This window comes from Myodes glareolus, chromosome 5 (assembly GCF_982192425.1).
Source record: "Myodes glareolus chromosome 5, mMyoGla1.1, whole genome shotgun sequence".
Classification (NCBI taxonomy): domain Eukaryota; kingdom Metazoa; phylum Chordata; class Mammalia; order Rodentia; family Cricetidae; genus Myodes; species Myodes glareolus.
In genome coordinates this window covers 117,965,539-117,987,818 of record NC_142030.1, presented here as the reverse complement: position 1 = coordinate 117,987,818, position 22,280 = coordinate 117,965,539, and the positions used below count along the sequence as shown (strand labels likewise).

The window sequence follows — 22,280 nt, the reverse complement described above, 5'->3', positions numbered from 1 at the left end:
GAAACATTTATGGTCGGTTCTTTAGAAACTGGTGGTCACTGCTGGCATGTTGCTATTGGCTAGGATATTGTCAATAGTTATGGTGCTTTTGGGATCCAAGAACATATCAAAAAGATCATCCACCATGATCAAGTAGGCTGCATCACAGAGATTCCTAGATAGTTCAACATACAAAAACCTTTCAATATAATTCACCATATAAACAAATTGAAAGAAAAAACCCATATGATTATCCCAATAGATGTTAAAAAGGCTATGAATATTCATAAAACACCCCTTCATAATAATAGTTTTAGAGAGATCATGAATACAAGTAACATGCCTAAATATAATAACTGTAGTATACATTAGGCCAATATCAAACTAAATTGAGAAAAACTTCTACTAATTCCACAAAATACAGAGACAAGATGGGGCTATCAACTCTCTCCATGACTATTGAATATAGTACTTGAAATTCCAGCTAGAGCAATAAGATAACAAAACAGTCAAGTCGATACAAGTTGGAAAGAATTTAAAGTATTACTCATTGCAGATGATAAGATGCTGCAAAAAGTGACCAAAACAATTTCCATGTTCATGAATTGGTGGTTCTAACATAGAAAAAATGCCCAACTTACCAAAATCAAGTAACAGATTCTATGCTGTTTAGTTGGGGAAGTCACTCCAGCCCACTGTCATCCATCTTAAAACACTGGGTGGAAAACTCCATTGTAGGACCCTTCCCCAGGGAGTGGCCACTGTCTAGACTCCACCCCCATAAAAGCACACCAAATGATGAACTCTCCCCAGGAAAGGTATAGACTATTTCCTTAGGCTATTGAAACTGCCCCCCAGAGAATAAATACATGATCTCATGATTTTCCATGTTCATTATGGTTTTCCTTTCCAACTCTCTGTGTTTTCCTTGGGGAACACCTAGGAGTGCTGGCATCCATTATAATTGGGTGTCTTCTAATTTTGTTTAATCTGGTTTTATTTGGATTATTGCATCAGAACTTTTGGAGGTATACAAAGAGTCTGTAATGTTTATTTGGGGCTTCAGGCCAGCTCCCTGGCATAGATCTAAAAATCTTGGGTGGAAAACTTCATTCCAAGTACCCTCCACTGGGAGTGGCTGCAGTCCACATTCCACCTCCAAGAAAGCCCTACAAACGATGATGCCTTATCAGGGAAGGTCATGTATACTCCCATAGATAGAAATTAGGAAGGATGACTTAAGAACTCTTAATGACTTTCAAAGGTTATTAGGAAATATACAATAGCTCAGGCCTTATTTAAGGTTTCCTACAGGAGAGCTCTAGCCTCTAAGTGAAATCCTTAAAGGGGATAGTGATCCATATTCCAACAGACAGCTTTCAGAAGCTGCCAGACAGATTCTCTCACAGAGCAGATTATACAGGAACAGCAAGTGTGCTATGCTGATTACAACAAAACATGGCAGGCATGTTTTTCACCTACAAGACTAGCTCCTACTGCAGTTTTATGGCAGAATGGACCACCTCTGTGGCTCCACCTTCCTGTATCACCAGTTAATGTATTATTTTGAAGCAGTAGCATGCTTAGCACAGAAGAGCAGGATATAATCTATTAAACATTTTGGAAAAGATCCAGCTGTTATCAATGTTCCTTACACTAAGCAGCAAATTGAATGGTTATTCCAAAATAGTGATTCTTCGGCAGTTGTGTTTGCTCAGTTTCAAGGTCAGATTAATAATCTTTTCCCAGTTGACCAGTTACAGCAGTTTACTCAAATGCAATCATTCATTTTTCCTAAAACAGTAGCAAAAGATCCCTTAAAGCCTGCTTTGTTAATTTTCACTGATGGCTCATCTAATGGGAAAGCTGCTTATGTTGTTAATGGGAAAGGACATGTGGTGCAGACAGAACCAGTTTCAGCTCTAATAGTTGAGCTGCGATCTGTAACTCTAGTATTTAAGAATTTTGCTAATAAGGCTTTTAATCTATATACTGATAGCTGGTATATTTATAATGCATTGCAATATTGGAAACAGTGCTGGATATAGGAACTAGCAATAAACCAGTTAAGATATTGTTTCAGCAGATTCAGGAAGCCAAACAACATAGAAAGTTACCATGATTTGTAGGACATATCAGAGCACATTCAAGTTTTCCTGTTCCATTAGCTGAAGGTAATGCTCTAGCTGAGAAACTGTCAAAAACAATTGCTCTATCTCAGATTGAACTTGCTAAGCAGTTGCATGCTTTGCACCATCAAAAGAGTTTAAGTTTAAGAAAGCAATTTAAGTTGACCAGAGAAGCTGCTCGCCAAATTGTTAAGCAATGAGAGAGATGCCCACAATATCTACCTATACCTCATTTGGGGGTAAATCCCCAAGGACTGCTTCCTAATCATATATGGCAAATGGATGTTACTCATGTTACTAAATTTGGAAAATTGATATATGTGCTTATGACAATTGATACATATTCAGGATTCATGATGGCCATGGTACAAACTGGGGAAGCCACTAAACATGTAATAACTCATTGCTTGAAATGCTTTTCATGCATGGGAACCCGAAAAGAATTAAAGACAGACAATTGGTCCGGATATGTTAACAGAACATTGCAAAGATTTTGTGCTCAGTGGAATATTGTACATAAGACTGGTGTTCCTTATAATCCTTAAGGGCAAGGAATTGCAGAGTTTGTGCATAGCTCCTTGAAATACAACTCCAAAAGATAAAAACAGGGATGTTGTATTCTCAGATGCCACACAATGTCTTAAATCATGCACTGTTTATGCTAATGTTTATGCTAAACTTTCTAAATATGGATTTCTATGAGCAATCAGCAGTGGACAGATTGTGACATAATAATACCTAGACCACCTTTGGTAAAGCAAAGTGGAGAGATCCTTGCACTGGAATATGGAAAGGGCCAGAACCCGTATTAATTTGGGGTCGAGGGCAAGCTTGTATTTTTTCCCAGGACGAAAATCAAGTGAGATTGCTTCTAGGGTGACTGATTCCATGTATTCAGCAGAAGAATACCAGACCCAATGACAACATAGCTGATAAAGGCCTGGCAGGAGAAACAGAATAAGAAAAGCTGGAGGAGGAACCAGTGAACCAGCTTTCCCAGCTCCCATAGAGAGGAAGGCCTGATCTGGGACTTGCAGCTGTCACCACTCTACACTGCAGGGTGCCACTCAACCTCCAGAGGCTTTGGACAAAGAGACCCTGCTGAGACGACCAGATTATTGTGTCTGCAGCTTGCTGTGGTTTGAAACTGTTTGCATTATAACTAAAATGCAGACTGAACATTTTAGTATTTTTAATTTCTGGGACTCTGAACTCTTTTTGATTAAACTATTGAACCTAAGAATTAAGACCTAAGCTTTCCTCTCAGGGAAAGAAAGACTCAAAATAAGGAATGAATAAAACCCCTCTTCACTTGAGAAGGGGCAGACTAAAGGCTTATCAGCTGTTCAGAAACTGAAATTGGTATTTAATAACAATAAATGTTATTGTACTCTTATTGGTACTGACCTGATGTTTGCAACTGCATAGAAGATGATGAGAAAAATTTGTATTGACCAATAGTACTCAGAACAATGGTACTGAACAAAAGAGATTTGAAAAAAGTTGGTATTGACTGACAATGTTAAGAATTATGGTACTGACAAAGATATTTGGAGAACTGGTATTGACCAACGATGCTAAGAACTATGATTTTGGCTTGTTGTTATTGGCAACTACTGAGAAAAGTTTGAGAGTCACTGAAAATGTTGGGAGTTGATGCATATGCTAAGAATTTTAGATTTAAGTGGTACCTTGAAGCAGCAAAAAAAAAAAAAAAACCATGTTTAACTCAGGTGATTCTCTTTTCCTTTAAATAGGAAACTACAGTCTTTGGAAGCATGATTATTCATAAAGTGTTATGATTTATCCTGACAAAGAGGTATGGCTATGAGACACAAGGCCCAAAAGAATATTTCTTTCCACTAATCTCTTTTTTTACAGAGATCAGCAGTCAATGATGGGTTTGAAGCTTCTTCTCCCCAGATGCCTAAGACAGGAGCTCATATATGTCAATGCCTGTTCCAAAGAGGGGAATATTTGGGTAAATGATGAAGTCTTTGCCGAAACAAGTGTGATCAATCTGTCCTGATGCAGATACACAGGTTTTATCAAAATTAATAAAAGGGGGTGGATTGTAGGCCCATATTTCATACAAGATATTTACAACCAAGTTCTCTAGCCATGTTTTGTTTCCAAGGCAGTACTATCCTGCCAGACAAGCTCTGGCTACCTAACAAAAGCCTCAGGATGTACTGCTCCTTTCTTTTGTTATTATACAGATCACCTGTGGAGAGTTGTGGATTTCAAGCTGTTGACTGAGTTGCAGCTGTGACTGTACTCCCTCATCCCCATAAAGAGAATAATAATGAGTTTCCACCTTGGTTTACCAGGAGGAATAAAAGGTGTTTGAATAATTAATGTGGGTGATCTTCAGGATTGAATGAAGCCTGAGACTAGCATCTGATATTGCTGTGTGAACTGTGTCTCATTATTTCCCATGCCTCCACACCAGTTCTGTTAGGGAAAAGTAGTTTTATGTTGGGGCATCGGACCCCACAATTGGGATTATTGCATCAGTGGAAAGGTTTGTCAGCTAAGGAAAAATACTTAACAAATGAAATTCCCATCAAAATTCTTATACAAGTCTTTATACTTTAAATACTTCATATGGCAGAACAAATCCAAGTCTAGCTAAAACAGTTCTGTACAATAAAAGAACTTTGGAGATCTTACCATCCCTGATTTTGAGCACTACTTCGGATCTTTAGGGAAAAAAAAAAAAAACAGAACAGTATTGGCATAAAAACCAACAAGTTGACCATTGGAACCAAATGGAAGTTCCAAATATAAATCAAAATTCCTATGGAAAGCTTATTTTTGATAAAGAACCCAGAAATATACAAGGGATCAAAGACAGCAACTTCAAAAAATGGTGTTAGTCAAACTGGATGTCTTTCTGTAGAAGAATGCACATAGGTCCATATTTATCACCCTGCACAGATCTCACATCAGGGTGAATCAAAGATTTCAACATAAAATCATATATACTGAAACTGATAGGAGAGAAATTAGGGAAGAACATTGAATCCATTGGCACAGGAGACAAACTTTCTAAACAGACTACCAATCACACTGGCAGTAAGATCAACAATTAATAAAAAAGACACCATGAAACAAACAAAACAAAACAAACAAAAAAAACTTTTGTAAGGAAAAACACACTGTCAAAAGAAAAAATATAATTTATATAATTTGAGAGAATGGAAAGATATCTTATTGATGCCCACATCTGATAGAGGGAAAGTTTCTGAAATAAATAACTCTAGTAATAGGATATCAAAATATCAAAAACTCAAATTAAAATATTGGATCTAAACAAAAACTTAACAACAGAAGATATTCAACTGCTAGGGAAGAAGCAAAAGAATTGGTCAACATCCATAGTGTAAAGGGGAATGCAAATCAAAATTACTCTGAGATATTACCTTTACCTTTCAAATCGTTAAGTACACAAACATAGGTGGCACCTTATGCTGTTAAGAATGAAAAGCAAGTGAAATACCCCTCCATTGCTATCAGGAGTGCTGACTTGTACAGTCACTCTAAAAATTAATATAGTTGTTTATCAGAAAATTGGGACTAGATCTACTTCAAGAACCATATATACCATTCTTCAGACCTGCACAAATTATATATTACAACTTCTAAATGAGCTTCAAAAACACAGCACCTTAATCAAGAGCAAAAATTTACACATAACAAAATTGACTTTAAATTTGTACCAATAAACCAAGATCCAAACATATGCAAAATATTTATCTCTATAGCACATACTCTTTTAAATTTAAAAAAAAATAAACAATATTTGAGAATTTGGGTATAGTTCCTTCCAAACTCCTTTTGCTTTTTATTGGGCAAAGAAATTTTTGGAGGTGTTTATGGCATCCTTTTGTAGGGATCTTGAACCATCAAAACAAGTTAACCTGGAATGAATCCACAGGTTATCATTTTCTGTGGAAATACTTCTACTTTCCCATTCTCTCTCTCTCTCTTTCTCTCTCTCTCTCTCTCTCTCTCTCTCTCTCTATATATATATATATATATATATATATATATCTTCCAGCGTGGCTATATTTTGTTAAAAAATTTTATAAAAACAGTTTTTTTCTTAACCAATAAAAACGAAATATATATATTTTATTATATATATATAATAAACAACTCTCCACATCAAGGGGGTATCTCAGACAGCCCACATTACACAAATGTCTCTTGTATGCAGAGAACCTAGCTCAGTCTCATGGAGGTTCCACATCTGTTTTTCTAGATTTCATGAATTCCCAGGAGCTTATTTCAGCTTCTTCTATAGATTATCCAGCAATTATTTTGACCACCTTTGCCTGTATATTTCCTCTCTTCAACTGGATTCCAGAAGCAAAGCCTGATGTTGGTTCTAGATCTCTGCATCTGCTTGTGTCAATTACTGGAGGAAGACTCTATAATGAGAGTTGGGGTATTCACCAGCCAGATTATAAGAGGAGGCCAGTTCAGGAACTCCCTGCATTATTGGTAGGCATCTTAACTGGTGTTATCTTTGTGGATTCCTGGGATGTTCCCTAGAACCAGGTTTCTTCCCAAACCCATAATGGCTCCATTACTTAAGATGTCTCTTTTAATGCTCTCCAACTTTATACCTCTTTCAATTCTACCATCTTGTTTCCTGATTTTCTCATCCCTCATCTCCACTCCTTTACTGACACACTCATGACCATTTTAATCCAGTGATCTTGTCTAATTCCCTTTCCTAGGGAGATCCATGCATCCCTATTAGGGTCCTTTTTGTTATATAATAGTTGTGGAAGATAAAATGAATTCCCACACTAGTTCAGAATTATGTATAATAAAGGGTTTCTTATTTAGGGGATACTTTCAGATCACTGTCCTAGATCACAGTCCTCTGAATGAGTAGAGAACAGGAATAGAGTCTAGCAGCCAGAAGCAAGAGCTGGAAGAGAGAGAGAAAGAGCACATGCTTTTCAGCAGCATTTATAATTTAGGAGACCACACCCAAGTGTGCTGGTATTTTGAAAGCTATTGGTCAAAGGAGCTTCCATAGTACCACCTCCATTTGTTTAAGTAAGCATGTTCAAAATCCAATACAAAACTGCATACACTAGAAACAGATATCAAGTATAAAGTTAAAATTATAACCAGCATAAAAATAATAAGCAAGGGACTTATTCTAATTTTTAACATTCTATCCAAAGGAGTCTTAGTCTTGTATAAGAGATGGTTTGGTTAAATCATGAGAGGATGGTACTATAATTACCTAATCTTCGACCCCTTCAAAGTCCAGGGAAGGGAGATATTATTAATTGAGTATGCAGGAAGTACCGTCAAGCTGCTTCCATAATACGCAGTAGATGACAGAGATAACTGGCTACCTGAGCAATCACCCAAAGTCTCATTTGCAATGTTGAAGCAGTCAACTTTGTCCAAGGCTTAGTGTAACTGACAGATCTTTTTCAGGGGCAGGAAAATTTATGAAAACCATCTTACCATGTCTTGGAAATATTTGACAGTCTTCTTTCTTGTAGCCTGCTTGTACGGACATTGTACACTTTGCCAGTGGTCTAAGCAAGGGTGATTTCTTGCCCAAAGACCAGTTTTGGGAAAAAGAAAACAAACTTCAAGTGGAATAATTTTGCTGTTCAACTCTCTTGGGAATATATTGGTGCTGCCAGGAGCAATCATATCTCACATCAACAGAGTCCTGATTTATTTAAATGCCAAGTTCTACGTTCTACAGATCTTTGAAGTGGTTAAAGGTTACCCATCTATGCAAAATACAATTTCTATGTATCTAAAGAACATAATTAGTCTGATTAAAAGTAAAACAAACATGACTGACCTATAATACTGAATACATATATAACTTAAAAATTAAGACTCCATATCAGAATATTAAACAATCTTTAAAAAACTGTGTAGTAAAGAAGAAGCACAACAACCTAAGAATGTAAGCAATGTATAAATATCTGGATCAGAGATAAAAATATATAATTCAATATGAGAAATATATTCTAAAATTGTATCAATTTTCAAAACGTTTTAAAAAGAGGTAGAAACATGCATGCATACAATCTGATAAAATAACTTTGCATAGGTGCACAAATATTATAAGCATAAAAAGGCACATATTCACAAATATCATTTGAACTTGTAACAATATATAAAAAATTTATATCAATGTAAATCAAACATAAATAATAGCTCACAGTAATTCAGTCTATTACTCACTATTATTATTATTATTGGTGTGGATAAATTCATATTAATCTACCTATTATCCCATTCAGTTCTCCCTTTTTTATTTGTGATCTCTGTCTGAGTCTACATGATTTCTACCCCAACCCCCAACCATGTACGATTAATAATCAAACCCTAAATGGTGTCCCTAACCACAAGACAAATTTGTTGGGAGAGGAGTTGTTGTCTTCCAAAATTGCTTCCAGCTGTCATGGGAGTGAAATTTTTTATGGGATCCTGTAAAGGTAAAATGATGGTTAAGTTTCAATATTGATGTTTTGTATAGTTGCAAATGGTCTCTGAGTAGTTGATAAGGTTTTTTTGTTTGTTTGTTTGTTTAGTTGTTAGTTATTTGAATTTCTTATTTGTAGTTCTAGCCAGAAGTTTTTAAGAAGGTGTACCATTTAAGTTGGAACCTTAAAACTAGTCTCATAGTAGCACTATCAACATCATGATGTCATATCAACCAGGTGGAGTCATTGTTGTGGGGATCCATCTTCTCTTTGGAAGCTCCAAAGATTACTGCAGGAAATTCAACTGTTCATTATTGAAAACTTAAACATCATCCATATAGACATATATTCAACAAAAGATGCAATATAGACAAAATGGGCATAAATAAAAGAAAATATTTCCTTAAAATCTACCTTTCTGTTCCATAACAAATGGCTCCTGAAATGAGACAGAAATTCTGAATTTTTCATTTAACAACATACTTGGATTTACAGAAGATTAACCATTGTCCAACTCTAAAGCCTGCTCTTATTTTTAATTAGAGATATACACGTGTGCAGATAATCAAGTTTTACCATGCAGATTATACAGCCTCATAAGGAAGTTTTCTCATTGCTTCTTTGATTCTTTCTCATTGATTCTTTCTGGAAGGTATGTTTTCAACTTTAGGCATTTAGATGTCCAAGGTGTCTTAACTCTTTGAAGATGAGTATTTTCCTAAAAAAGTAAAAACAGGACCCTGCCCAACCCTTATGTGGTGTTTTTAACCACCTGTATGATTGTGGCCTCTGTGGATGAATTTTCATTTCTATCTCAAGAAGTTTTTCTTTTTCAAACTGAATGTTTATTAATTTTGATGGTACCCACTGTTTTTCTTCTCCTGTGTAAACAAGAATGAAACCCCTTCCCCATTGTAGAACATCACCTGTTTTCCATTGTGAGGTCAGCACAACCTTGAAAAACACTGGCTAATTTAATTCAATTTTTTTCTCCATTATCCAATGTATCTATGCTGCCATTGTTTCTTTATCATTAGTGTTAAGAAAATTCAAGTTTAATAAAACATTATGTAATCTATCTTGGCCTATTTTCCATCCCTTTCTGTTTGTTTAGCACATTCTTTATAGTTAGATTTGATCTTTCTATAACTGCCTGACCTGTAGAGCTCCTGATGATGGTGAAAGTTACACAATAATCCCACACAAGTTCAGAATTCCATATAATAAAGAGGTATTTATTTAGGGGAGTCTCACAGATCACTCTTCTAGATCACAGTCCTCAGCATGAATGGGGGACAGGAACAGAATCTAGCAGCTGGAAGTTAGAGCCAGAAGCAATAGAGAAAGCACACACTTACAGTGGCATTTATAGTACAAGAGACCACACTCAAGCAGACTGGTATATTGAAGACTATTGGTCAAAAATGCTCCCACAGCAATGTAACTTCTTTGGAGCTGTCAATTGTAGTGTAGTTATCCTTTGCTTTACATTTAGTATTCAATTATGAGTGAGTACAGGCATTCCTCCATTGCCGGTAGGAGTGTAAAATTGCACAGGGACTTTGGAAATCACTTTAGTGGTTTCTTTGAAAATTAGGAATCTATTTCAAGACTTAGTGATAACACTATTGGGCATTTATCCAAAGGATATTCAGTCAAGGACACTTGCACAACAATGTTTGCAGAGGCATTATTCATAATAGCCAGAACATGGAAACAACTAGATGTCCCTCAACTGAAAAATGACTTAAGACAATTTGCTGCATTTACACAATAGTGTGTTACTCAGCTGGAGAACCCCCCCCCAAAAAAAACCAAAAATCAAAAATGACATCATAAAATATACAGGCAAATGGATGCAAATAGAAAAAAAATCTATTCAGAGTGAGGTAACTTACACTCAGAAAGACCAACTGGGGCTTTAAGCAAGCTTTATCATCAGTTGTCTGCATTATTTTTATTTTAATCTATATAGACCAGCATAAAAATATCATTGATAACCATAAAAAGGATATTTATTCCTATGGGACTGGGGCAGTTAAAATATGAGGTCAAGGCTCAGCAGAGCCAGTTTCCAGACTTCCAATTGTCATTTCCTAGATATATTTTCCCACAGCAGAAGGAGGAAGACACTTTTTAGGGGATTCTTTATGAGGTCCCTAATGACTTATTTAAAGATTCCACTTGATGACAAAATGGAAATTTTAAAGACTTACTATACACAATTGTCATCTTTGAAGGTTAGATTGAAGTATTTAAAGTCCATTTAAAAAGATACACAGGGTATACCATTGACTTACACAAATAACACAAACTTCTGAAATGAATTCTATACACAAATACTTCTTTTTCAAAGAAAATCAAATAGCACCTTCTCAAAAAACTTTAGTGATCAGTTAAAGTTCCATAATTTTCTTTATTCTCTTCAATAGTAGTTAAGATTTCTACATGAATCAAAATATTAGAAAATTGATAATGTAAAACTTAACAGATGGAAAACTTGAAGTATTGGGGTGAAAAAGAAGCAAACAGTATTATAAAATAATTGGAGATTAGAAACTACATACATAGAGAGAAATAGAGAGACAACTTTATATGAAAATAAAAAATATATTTGGGAGGATAATTATTCTAAAAATGAATTGCAAGTTACACAAATTGATGATCACAGTGTAAGTGTACTCATGGCTTTGTAAATCATCAATTTACAGAATAACTTTGATTTCTAAAGTTAGCTACACAAGAGAAAGTAATACAACAAGTGAGTCTTAATTGTTTTGCTTCCTGGATGTCAGAGCTGCCAGTGTTCTATTATTATTATTATTTCACATTTAAACTTTAGACTCTATTTCTAGCTTTTATATTTTCTACCATAGCTAAAATTTTTTTCCCCAATATGATCCAATTACAGTTCAGTGAATGGCAAAAAATAAATTAATTCAAAGAGTTTCAAAATATGTTTAATCCCTTACTAATTTAAAATAAAAGCTTTAGTTTTATAAAAGTCATAGGCAGTAAAATAAAAAAAGTTATATTAAAGTGCAAGTAGGAAATCAAATAATTAAATATTTGTAGGAAATATACATTCCCTATTTTTATGCTTCCTTTGATTTAAATTATAAATGTAGATATATTTTTCTGAAAAAAATGATTATGTGATTTTTTGAAAATATTGCATTAAGATTATTTCTCCTATACCTCTCTTAATTTTGAATAAATTCATATTTTGCTTTAAAATATAATAGCATCTCTCAGGGTAAATAACTAGTTGGAATAAAAATAATAGTATAACTTTAAAATAAAAAATACAAAATAGGGGAAGTACTTAAAAGGTTTGATTTATTAATTTGTAGATTAGATTATCTATTGTAAATATTTTTTAAGTATATTCACACATCAGTTTAAAAGTAAGGTACTTGAAATTTGCTTTCATGAAATGAGAGCAAAAGTTTTCTTGTCATAGTAATTCTCAAATTATGTATTATCTAAATTAATTTCTATCTAAGTGAGAACCATGCTTTATTTTTAAGAATTTATATAAACGACTGAAAATGAAATAAACTTAATCAACAAACTGTAGGAACAATGAGCACTCTGTCTCTTTGCCCTAACACCAGGATAAGACACAAAACCTCTCCCCTACCCACCACAGTGGTACTGGCTGGTCACTGGGCAAATCTACAGGCAAGATGCTTCACTCCACCCATTGGACCCTGTAATTCACATATCCTACTCTGCCCCTAAACCTACCCATTCCCGGAAAACTTATAGGCTCTTTGAGACACAGACACTATTGCAACAATCTGAGCAAGAGGCAAAAACACTGCCTCTTGGAGGAAGTCATTGGTAGACACCAATGCAAGAATACATTCAGGTACCTAAAGAATGGTATGACACCACCGGTAACTAGTAGTCCTATAACAGGAAGATGTGAACACTCTAATTCAGAAGAATCATAAGAAAATTCCATTAAAATAACTTTATGAAGACAATAGATACTCTAGAAGAAAAAAAGTGAAAGTTTTCCTTAAAGAAATGGATGAAAAGAAAAATAAAATAAAAAATGGAAGAAATCAATAAATCTCTTGAAGAAAGCAAGGAAAAGACAAGCAGGTGAAGTAAACAGTTCAAGACTTGAAAATTGAAGCAGAGGCAATAAAGAAAACAATAACTGAGGGAATTCTGGAAATGGAAAATCTGGGTAAATGAACTGTAACAACAGAGGCAAGCATAGCCAATTGGATGAAATGTATGGAAGAGCAAATCTAAGGCATTAAAGATATGATAAATAATATTGATATATAAATCAACCAAAGAAAACATTAAAGACGAAAGAGTCATAACACAAATAATTCAGGAAATTTAGGACACCCTGAAAAGACCAAACCTAAGAATATTAAGGATAGAAGAAAAACATTGCCATATCAGAAGCATAAAAAATAAATTGAACAAAATTATAGAAGAAAACTTTGCCAACCTATAAAAGGAAATACCTGTGAAGATTTAAAAAGCTTATAAAACACAAAGTAGATATGACTTCAAAAATGTACCCTCATCATATAATAATCAAAACATGAATTATACAGAATAAAGAAAGATTAATAGCTGCACATTAAAAGGGCAAAGTAGCATATTAAGGCAGATACATCAGAATAAGATTCAACTTCTCAATGGAGACTCTGAAAGCTGCAAGATCCTATGCAGATACAATGCAAACACAAAGGGACCATGTATGCCAACTCAGAGTGCTCACTGTACCTAGGAACTCATTAATTCACCTAGAGGGAAAATTTTCCCTGACAAAACCAGATTTAAATGATAACTATTCACAGATCCAGTACTACAAAAAGCATTAAAAGAAAAACTCCCACCCCAAGAAATTAGATGTGCCCAAGAATGCACGGGCAATAGAAAATCCTACACCAGAAAGTTTTAGAGAAGTTAAACACACACACATATACACAACCACCAAAAAAATAACAGGAATTAACAGTTTCTTGTCAGTAGTATCCCTTAATATCAATGGATTCATCTGGATTATTAAAAGACATGGGCTACACAAGAAATACACAACAACTTCAAAACAGACATTTCCTCATAATACATTGTTGAGGAAAAAATATTTTCCAAAAAAATTGACCTAACAAACAAGCTGGTATTGTTATACTATTATTTAACAAAACAGATCTCAAACTAAAGGTACTCAAAAAAGATGAAAATGAAAATTTTATATTAATCAGAAAAAATCAATTGGGATGAAATCTCAATTTTGTACATGTATGCCCCAAATACAAGGACATTTTTTTTTTTTTTTTTGGCCGGGGGAGAGCGTGAACGCAGTTCCCCACTAACAGAAATTATGCAGTCGAGTTTCCCACATTTGGGGAAATCGCAGGGGTCAACACACCCCAAGTGCAATGGGTGAGCCTCGCCCTGGGAAAACCACCTGCGTGATCATGGTATCTCCCCTGCCAGGTAAGTACACAAGGACATATTTTAAAAGAAAAATTGCTCAAATGTAAATTGAACCTCCAATACCATTCAATAGTAGTGGGAGACTTCAACATCTTGCTTGTACCAATGAACAATTTTGCCAGACAGAAAATTAACAGAGAAATAACGGAAATAAAATGTTATGACTTAAATGGTCCTTATATGCATCTATAGACTATTTCCCAAAACACAAAATAATATACCCTCTTCTCATCACCTCAAGTAACCTTCTCTAAAATTGACACACACTTAGTCACAAAGCAAATCTCAACATAAAAAAAATGGAATAAACCCCTAAATCTTATCATACACAATTTCTTAAAGTTGAATTCAACAATGCAAATTCCAGAAAGCTTACAAACATGTGCCCCTACATAGAAACTATCCTTTCCTATCTGGACTGGTACGGAGGCACAAGAAATAACCAGACACAGTTCACACAGTCATCATGGAATGGCATCTCAGACTGCTCTCCATACTGAAGATCTACCTGTGTTTATTCTACAAAACAGCTTTTATTCCCCCCCTTTGTAAACCAAGGTGGAAGCTCATTAATTTTCTCTTTCCATGGAATGCGGAGTTATGGACACACCTACAACTTGGGATGCGGAGCTATGGACACACCTGCAACTTAGTCACCAGTTTTAGCAAACACCTCTTTCCAGGCGATCTTTTAACAAAGAAGAAAGGAGCAACATATCCTAGCCTTTGTTAGGTGGCTGTCTTACTTGTTAGGCAGGGTTGCATCTGCTTAGTGGGCAGTGTACCTGCCTGTAAATTATTTTATATGAAATATGGGCCCACAGTCAAGGTAGAAATAATAAAGGAAATTAAAGACTCCCTAGAATTCAATGAAAATGATGGTACAACATTCTAATGGGACACTGTGAAAACCATACTAAGAGGAAAACTTATAGCACTAAATGCCTACATAAAGAAGTCGAGGGAAATTCCACATTACCAGAATAGCAGAAGAATTAAAAGCTCTAAAACAAAAGGAAGCAAACCCAACCAGAAAGATTAGATGCCAGGAAAAAGTCAAATAGAGGGATGAAATCAATAAAATATAAACAAAGAGAACATTACAAAGATTTAATGAAACAAAGTATTTGTTTTTTGAGAAAATCAACAAGTTAGACAAACCCTTATGAAAACTAAGAGAAAGGTAGAAGAGAATATCCAAAGTAACAAAATTAGAAATGAAAAGGTGGACATAAAAACAAACAATGTGAAAATTCAGAGAATCATCAGCTCATACTTCCAAAACCTGTATTCCACGCAATTAGGAAATGTAAAAGAAATGGATATTTTTTTTCATAGGTTCCACATACCAAAATTAAATCAAGACCAGATAAGCAATTTAAATAGATCTATAATACCTAAAGAAATAGAAGCATTTATTAAAAGTCTCTCTCTCTCTCAAAAAAAAAAAAAGCAGCAGCTCAGGACCAGATGGAAATAATGCAGAATTCAAGCAGAATATCAAACAAGAGCTAGTAAAACCAATACTCCTTAAATTGGTGCACACAATAGAAATAGAAGAAACATTGTAAAATTCCTTTTGTGTTGCTTCGGTTACCCTGATACCCAAACTACTCATCAAAAAAAAAAAAAAAAAATCTTCCAACTTTACCAAGTAGATTGATTCCAGAGATGTTAGATTTGATTCATTATATGGAAATTTGTCAATGTAATCAGCCATATAAACAAAGTGGAAGAAAAAAATGATTATCTCATCAGAGGGTGAAAACCTCTTCCAAAAATCCATCAACACTTCATGATAAAAGTCTTGGAGACATCAGGAATACAAGAGGTACAAGGAATGTATTTAAACACAATCAAAGCAATTTACATCAGTTTAACAGTCAACATCAAATAAAACAGAGAGAAACTCAAACCAATTCCACTAGAAACAGAACAGGGCAGGGCTGTCCTTTCTCTATACATGTATTCGACATAGTGCTTGAAGTTTTACCTAGATCAATAAGAGAAAATTGATAGGATACAAATTGAAAGGAAAAGGTCAAACTATTGCTATTTGCAAACGATATGATAGCATACAGTAGCTTCCCTCAAAACTCTACCTGGGAACTCCTATAACTGACTTTCAACAATATGGAAGGATATAAGATTAGTTTAAAAAAAATCAACATTCATCTTATTTACAAATGATAAATGGACTGAGAAAGAAATCAGAGAAGTATCACCATTTATAACAGACATAAATATTATACACATCTTTGTATAACTCTAACAAAAAAGTGAGAATTGTTTGATAAGAACTTTAAATTTTTTAAAAAAATGAAGAAGATATCAGAAAATGCAAAGATCTCCTATGCTTTTGGATAGGTAGGATCAACAAAATAAAAATTACAATACAATCTTAGTGAAAGCAATCTACAGATTCAATGAAATCCCCATCAAAATCTCAACACAATTCTTCACAGATCCTGAAAAATCATTAAACAACTTTGAATGGAAAAACAAGAAACCCAGAAGATTTAAAACAATCCTATACAATAAATGCACTTCCAGAGGTATCTTTATCTCTGACATCAAACTGTACTATAGAGTTATAGTAATAAAAAAGATTGGGATTGGCATGAAAACTGACACATTGGCCAATGAAATTGAATTGAAGTCAGTGACATTAATCCACACATATAAAAATGTGATTTTTGACAAAGAAGCCAAAATAGTATAATGAAAAAAGGAATGCATATTTACCAAATGGTGCCAGCATAATTGGGAGTTAACTTGTAGGAGATTGCAAATAGATTCATATTTATCAATATGTCTAAAACTCAAGTCATAGTGAATCAAAGATCTCAACATAAAACCAGTTATTTGAACTTGATAGAAAATAAAGTGGACCACAGTCTTGAAGTCATTGGCACAGGAGATCACTTTTTAAATATAATAAGTACTGAAATAGAACAACTATCATTAAATAGTGCTTACTGGAATTGAAAGTCTCCTATAAAGCAAAGGACGCAGTCAATAAAACTAAACGACAGGCTACAGAAAGGGAAAAGGTTTTCACCAACTCAACATCTAATAGAGGGTTAATCTCCAAAATATAAGAAGAACTCAAGAAACTAGACATTAAATAAAAAAAAATCAATTAAAAAATTGGGTACAGAGCTAAACAGTGAATTCTCGGCAGAACAATATCAAATAGCTGCAAGACATTTAAAAAATTCTTTGTCATCAGGAAATGGAAATCAAAACAACTCTGAGATACCATCTTGTCCCTGTTAGAACAGCTAAGATCAAAAATACTGAGAAACAGCTTATATTAGAGAGAACATGGAGTCTGGCGAATATTGTTACACTGCCGGGGGGAGTGCAAACATGGGCAATATTCATATAATAATCATACAACAAGGAACAATTGTTCGGCTATTCTAATAGCATTTATAGCACCATTATTCATAATAGGCGGAACCTGGGAACAATCTAGATTTCCATTAACTGAACAACGGATAAAGAAAATGTGGTACATTTACACAATCGAGACTTACTCAGCTGTATAAAAACAATGACTTCATGAAATTGCCAGCAAATGGGTAGAATGACGACAACAACAACAACAATCTTCCAGAGTGAGGTATCCCAGACTCACAAATACAAACACAGTCTTTACTCACTCATTAGTGGATATTAGATGTAAAACAAAAGATAACCAGACTGCAATCCACAGCTTCAGAGAAGATAGCTAACAAGGATGACTCTAAGAGGGAAACATGGATCGCCCTGTAAAGGGGACTTATATGAGATCTCCTGGGTAATTGGGCATGAGGGAGTGGTAAAGGGCAGGGGGATGGTGGATGAGAACTTTAGATCATAGGAATGTTGAGAAGGACAGAGTGGGAGAGGAATGAAATTGACATCTTGATAAAGAGAGTCACTCAGCTGTTAGGGAGAAACATGGCACAAGGGAAATTCTCAAGAATCCAAAAGGTTGACTCCAGGTAAGACTAGCAACAGTGAAGAGGATGCTTAAACTGGCCTTATCCTGTAATCACATTCATGAATATTCCAACTATCATTATAGAACCTTCATTCAGTACATGATGGAATCAGATGTGGAAAGCCACAACAAAGCACCAGGTCAAGCTCTGCAAATCCAATTAAAATGAGAGAGGAGGGAATATATGAGCAAGGGAGGTCAAAATCATGATGGAGAAAGCTACAGAGACAGCTGTACAAAGCTCGTAGAAACTCATGAACTCTAGACTGACAGCTGCGTTGTCTCTATTGAGTGGAAGTAGACCCAACAGTTGTGGGATACGGTGTAATACCTTGGACTCCTGGAAGTGGGACCAGAATTTATCCCTGGTACATGAGCTAATCTGTTGGGGCCCATTCCCTTTGTCAGGATCCTTGCTCAGGTCTTAATGCAAGGGGAAGTAGCTAGGTCCTGCCCCAATTAAAGTGCCAAACTTTGTTGACTCCCCATGGAAGCACTTATTCATTAGAAGGAGAGGATAGGGGTGGGCTGGAGGGTAAATGAGGGTCACTGGAGAGAGGGACAACTGTTGTTGGAATATAAAATAAAGGAAATAACGAGCATGTGATCCAACAAGATTCTCTGAATGTGGCCGGATTCTCTGAATGTGGTTGGCCCGGAGCCTTTCTGAAAAGCCACTGACAATGACACTGGGACTTGTTTCCTCTGCATATACTGGATTTTTGGGATCCAGTCTGTTTGGATACTCACCTTCCTGGACCTGGAGGGAGGGGGGAGGAACTTGAACTTCACACAGAGCTGGAAGCCCTGACTGCTCTTAGGGATGGAGAGGGTGGAGGGGGGGGGGCAGTGGGAGGGTGTTGGGAGGAGGGGCAGAAATGGAAACTTTCATAATTTAATAAACTTTGAAAAAAAAATAAAGGAAATAATTAAATTGAATTTAAAAAATAACGACTTGTTCATTTGATAGTTTTGCATAAAGCAGTTGTTTTATACACTTAATGAGTTTTTCAGGGCTAAAATAATTAGTCAAGGTTACATGGAAGTCATAAGATTTAAAAACATAATCTTTGTCATCAGTGTTGAATGTTGTGATTAGAGACAAGTGCCACCATGCCCAACCTAATAAGGGTTTCTCTTGCTTTAGTAAAACTACATAACTAAAAGGAGTTGAGAAAGAATAGTTTCTTTCATCTTAGAGCTTGTAGTCCATCTTCCAAAGAAGTCTGAGCATGAACACAATAAAGATAGATTGCATGAAGCAGAAACTGATGCAGAGGCTGTGAGAGAATACTACTTACTACCTTCCTCAGTTTATTTAATTCATAGAAACCTGGCCAGGGTGACTTCTTAACAATGTACTGCATTCTTACTAATCAATTACTAATTAACCATATGTTCCTTGTACTTGTAAACAGATAATCTTTTAGAGTAATTTTCTCAAATGAGCTTAATCCTTCTAAACAGACTCTAGCTTCGAAGGTTTTCTAACCTTAAATACTTCAATAATTACATCAAACAGAGACAACAATTTTATCAATTACATCAAACAGCACAACAACTCTGTGCTGGTTGGTGTTCTTCAGTGTATGAATTACCTGAAAAGAACCACATTGAAGAAGTCTAAAGAGTGTTATCAAATGGGCTCCATGTGGTTGACAGGGAGCAAAAGGTTTTGGATTTCTTTCTGCTTTTGCTTTTTCTCCTCCATTTTAGTATTAAATAAAAATTGTTTTCATATGAGGTGCTACCTAGTACGTATCTGGAAAACATGGAAATCTGTCTTAGATTTAGCTAAGAATAATATTAAATGGAGATAACTTTCAACTTTGAATTAACAGCTTAATTTGACAATTAAACAGAGTTAGTTAATTAGGTCTTTAAAAAGTTCTTAACCCTATGAAACAAACATACACTTTTTTTTTCAAACATACACTTTTGTCTTGAAATATAAGATACACATGGGATAAACATGTCAGCATGAACAATTTTCAAGTATTTTTTTAACTTCTGTCTTAACCAAGAACTACAAAGAACCCTGATATACTTTAATACAAAATAATTTGAATAAGAAAAAGAAATTACATAAAAAATTACATAGTGGACTCTATCAAGATTTATAATGTATATCAAAATAACAAAACAATCTATATTTGCTCCTTTCTTTATTGGCAACAGCTTTGGAATTAGCAAAAACAGCATCGACAAAATATTTACTTTTATTATAGATCATAAAACACAATGTTTTAAAATTTATTTCCTGTTAATTTCACAATATCTGTATAAGAAGTTATTTAATTGCTTACCTCCACTAAAACTATTAAATGTTTATGATACATATCTTGTTGAATATGTATCATATCACACATAAACATATATGTGCATTTATATACACTAAAACTTAAATTTTTAAACAAATTGCAGATATATTCTATATATCTTAATTGTCAAAAATAAAAAAAAGTTTTATATGATTGCATATAAAGGACATTTTTTGACTGAAGCTGGTTCATTGGTAGGCAGTGTACATCTGCAATCAACAGTACTTTCTTCTAATTTCTAGGAAATTGTAAAGAACAAGACAGGCATGTTTCTCCATGTTTGGTGCTCCAAAATTTGGGATGTAGGAAGAGGCAGGTGGATCCTCTCAGCTAACTGGAAAGCCATTTCTATGTCAACATGTAAACATTTGGTTCAATGAGACATCTCTTCTTAAGATTGTAAAGTAGATGGTTAGACGTAGATACCCTCACTCTTGCATTGACCTCCATAACAGGCAGGCATGAGTGTGTGTACGAAGACATTCATGTAAAACTATCAATGCATAGTAACATATATATATATATATATATATATATATGTTACTTACATGTGTAAGTATATATATATATACTTACACATGCACATACACATACATAATCTTATTTGATTCATCCATTCTTTTTTATTCACTCTTGATTTACTGTCTCTTAGGAGTGAAACCTAACACTCTACTAAAATTATTACTATTTCTTGATTAATTGGCATTTCTGTCAGTTTCCTTTGAGGTATGACAAACAGAAGCAAACCAAGCCAATGGGTAATTGTTTTCTCTTGTGGGTGCAAAGATAAAATTCTAGATTAAACTGTGGATTAGACAAGTAGGATTAATTGTGTGATAAAGAGTTTGACTATGTTTCTTTTCTTATACTGATAAAAATATACATATGGAAAATTTGTTTCCTGCTAGGTATTTGCAAGGGGACAATATCAGGAAGAGATGTTATCATTTCTTGCTCTGTGATGAGTGTTTAGTTAAAATAAACCTTGTATATTGTCATTCTAGGTAGATCCTGCTGAGGGATATTTTTTATTGTGATACAAATTTTTGTGATAACATCTTCAAATTCTTGAAAGCAATGCTCTTTTATCAGGTGAGAATTAGGATAAACATAGTAATCAGCACAAATATGGTTAGACAAAGCCTCTAGGAGCTTGCTGTAGCTCAACACAACAGTTACCAACTTATGCACCCGAACATTAATAGATTCTCCAAAATTTTTGTTTTTATTTATCATGCCAGAACAAGGAACAAGTGATACAAGGATGTAGTGTCAGTAGGCAGAGGAAACACAGACAGATGAAGCATGAGACTCATGACAATTTCCTATTTTCTCTATGTGAAGTTAAAAGAAGCAGGTGCCACCTATGACCACTGTAATTACTTATTGATTCAATAAAATTATATTTATAAACAATGGGAACAAATTTGAAAGACTTACCAAATCTGGATCAGTTTCTACCCTAAGGTTTTCTTCCTCTGAATTCCTCTATAGAGTATTAAAGAAATTTTGTCCCTACAGGGATGATTTTCCTGCTGTACTGAGACTACTTCCCCTTAAAACTCCAGCAATGGCTCCTCTGTGCCATGTGAATCAAGAACAACTTCTCAGTTTTATGTTCTTGACCTTCCAGCATCTGGATTGCAGCATTTTTATATTATTTCTTAGTGCATTCTTTTAAAACTTAACAATCAAGACAAACTCATTTCTTTATCTCTCTCTCTTTTTTTTAAATTTTCCTAATTTTCTTTTGGATAAGTTGTTTTCTCACTGATTAAGAACTCAAACCTTACTAATATTTACAGTCTGTTTATAATGTTAATCTCTCTTCATTATGTTTTCTGAAGATTTATAATAGATATATACTATTAACTGAAATGAGAATTTTCCAAATTCTCTGTCT

The 22,280-nt window shown here is 34.5% G+C and overlaps 1 non-coding gene across 1 annotated transcript; it reads right to left on the bottom strand.

Moving 5' to 3' along the window:
• Positions 1 to 13,909: 13,909 nt before the first annotated feature.
• On the bottom strand, positions 13,910 to 14,073 carry LOC125406802 (U1 spliceosomal RNA). Its single transcript, XR_007234021.2, has one exon. It is a non-coding gene; the product is annotated as a U1 spliceosomal RNA (small nuclear RNA).
• Positions 14,074 to 22,280: the final 8,207 nt, after the last annotated feature.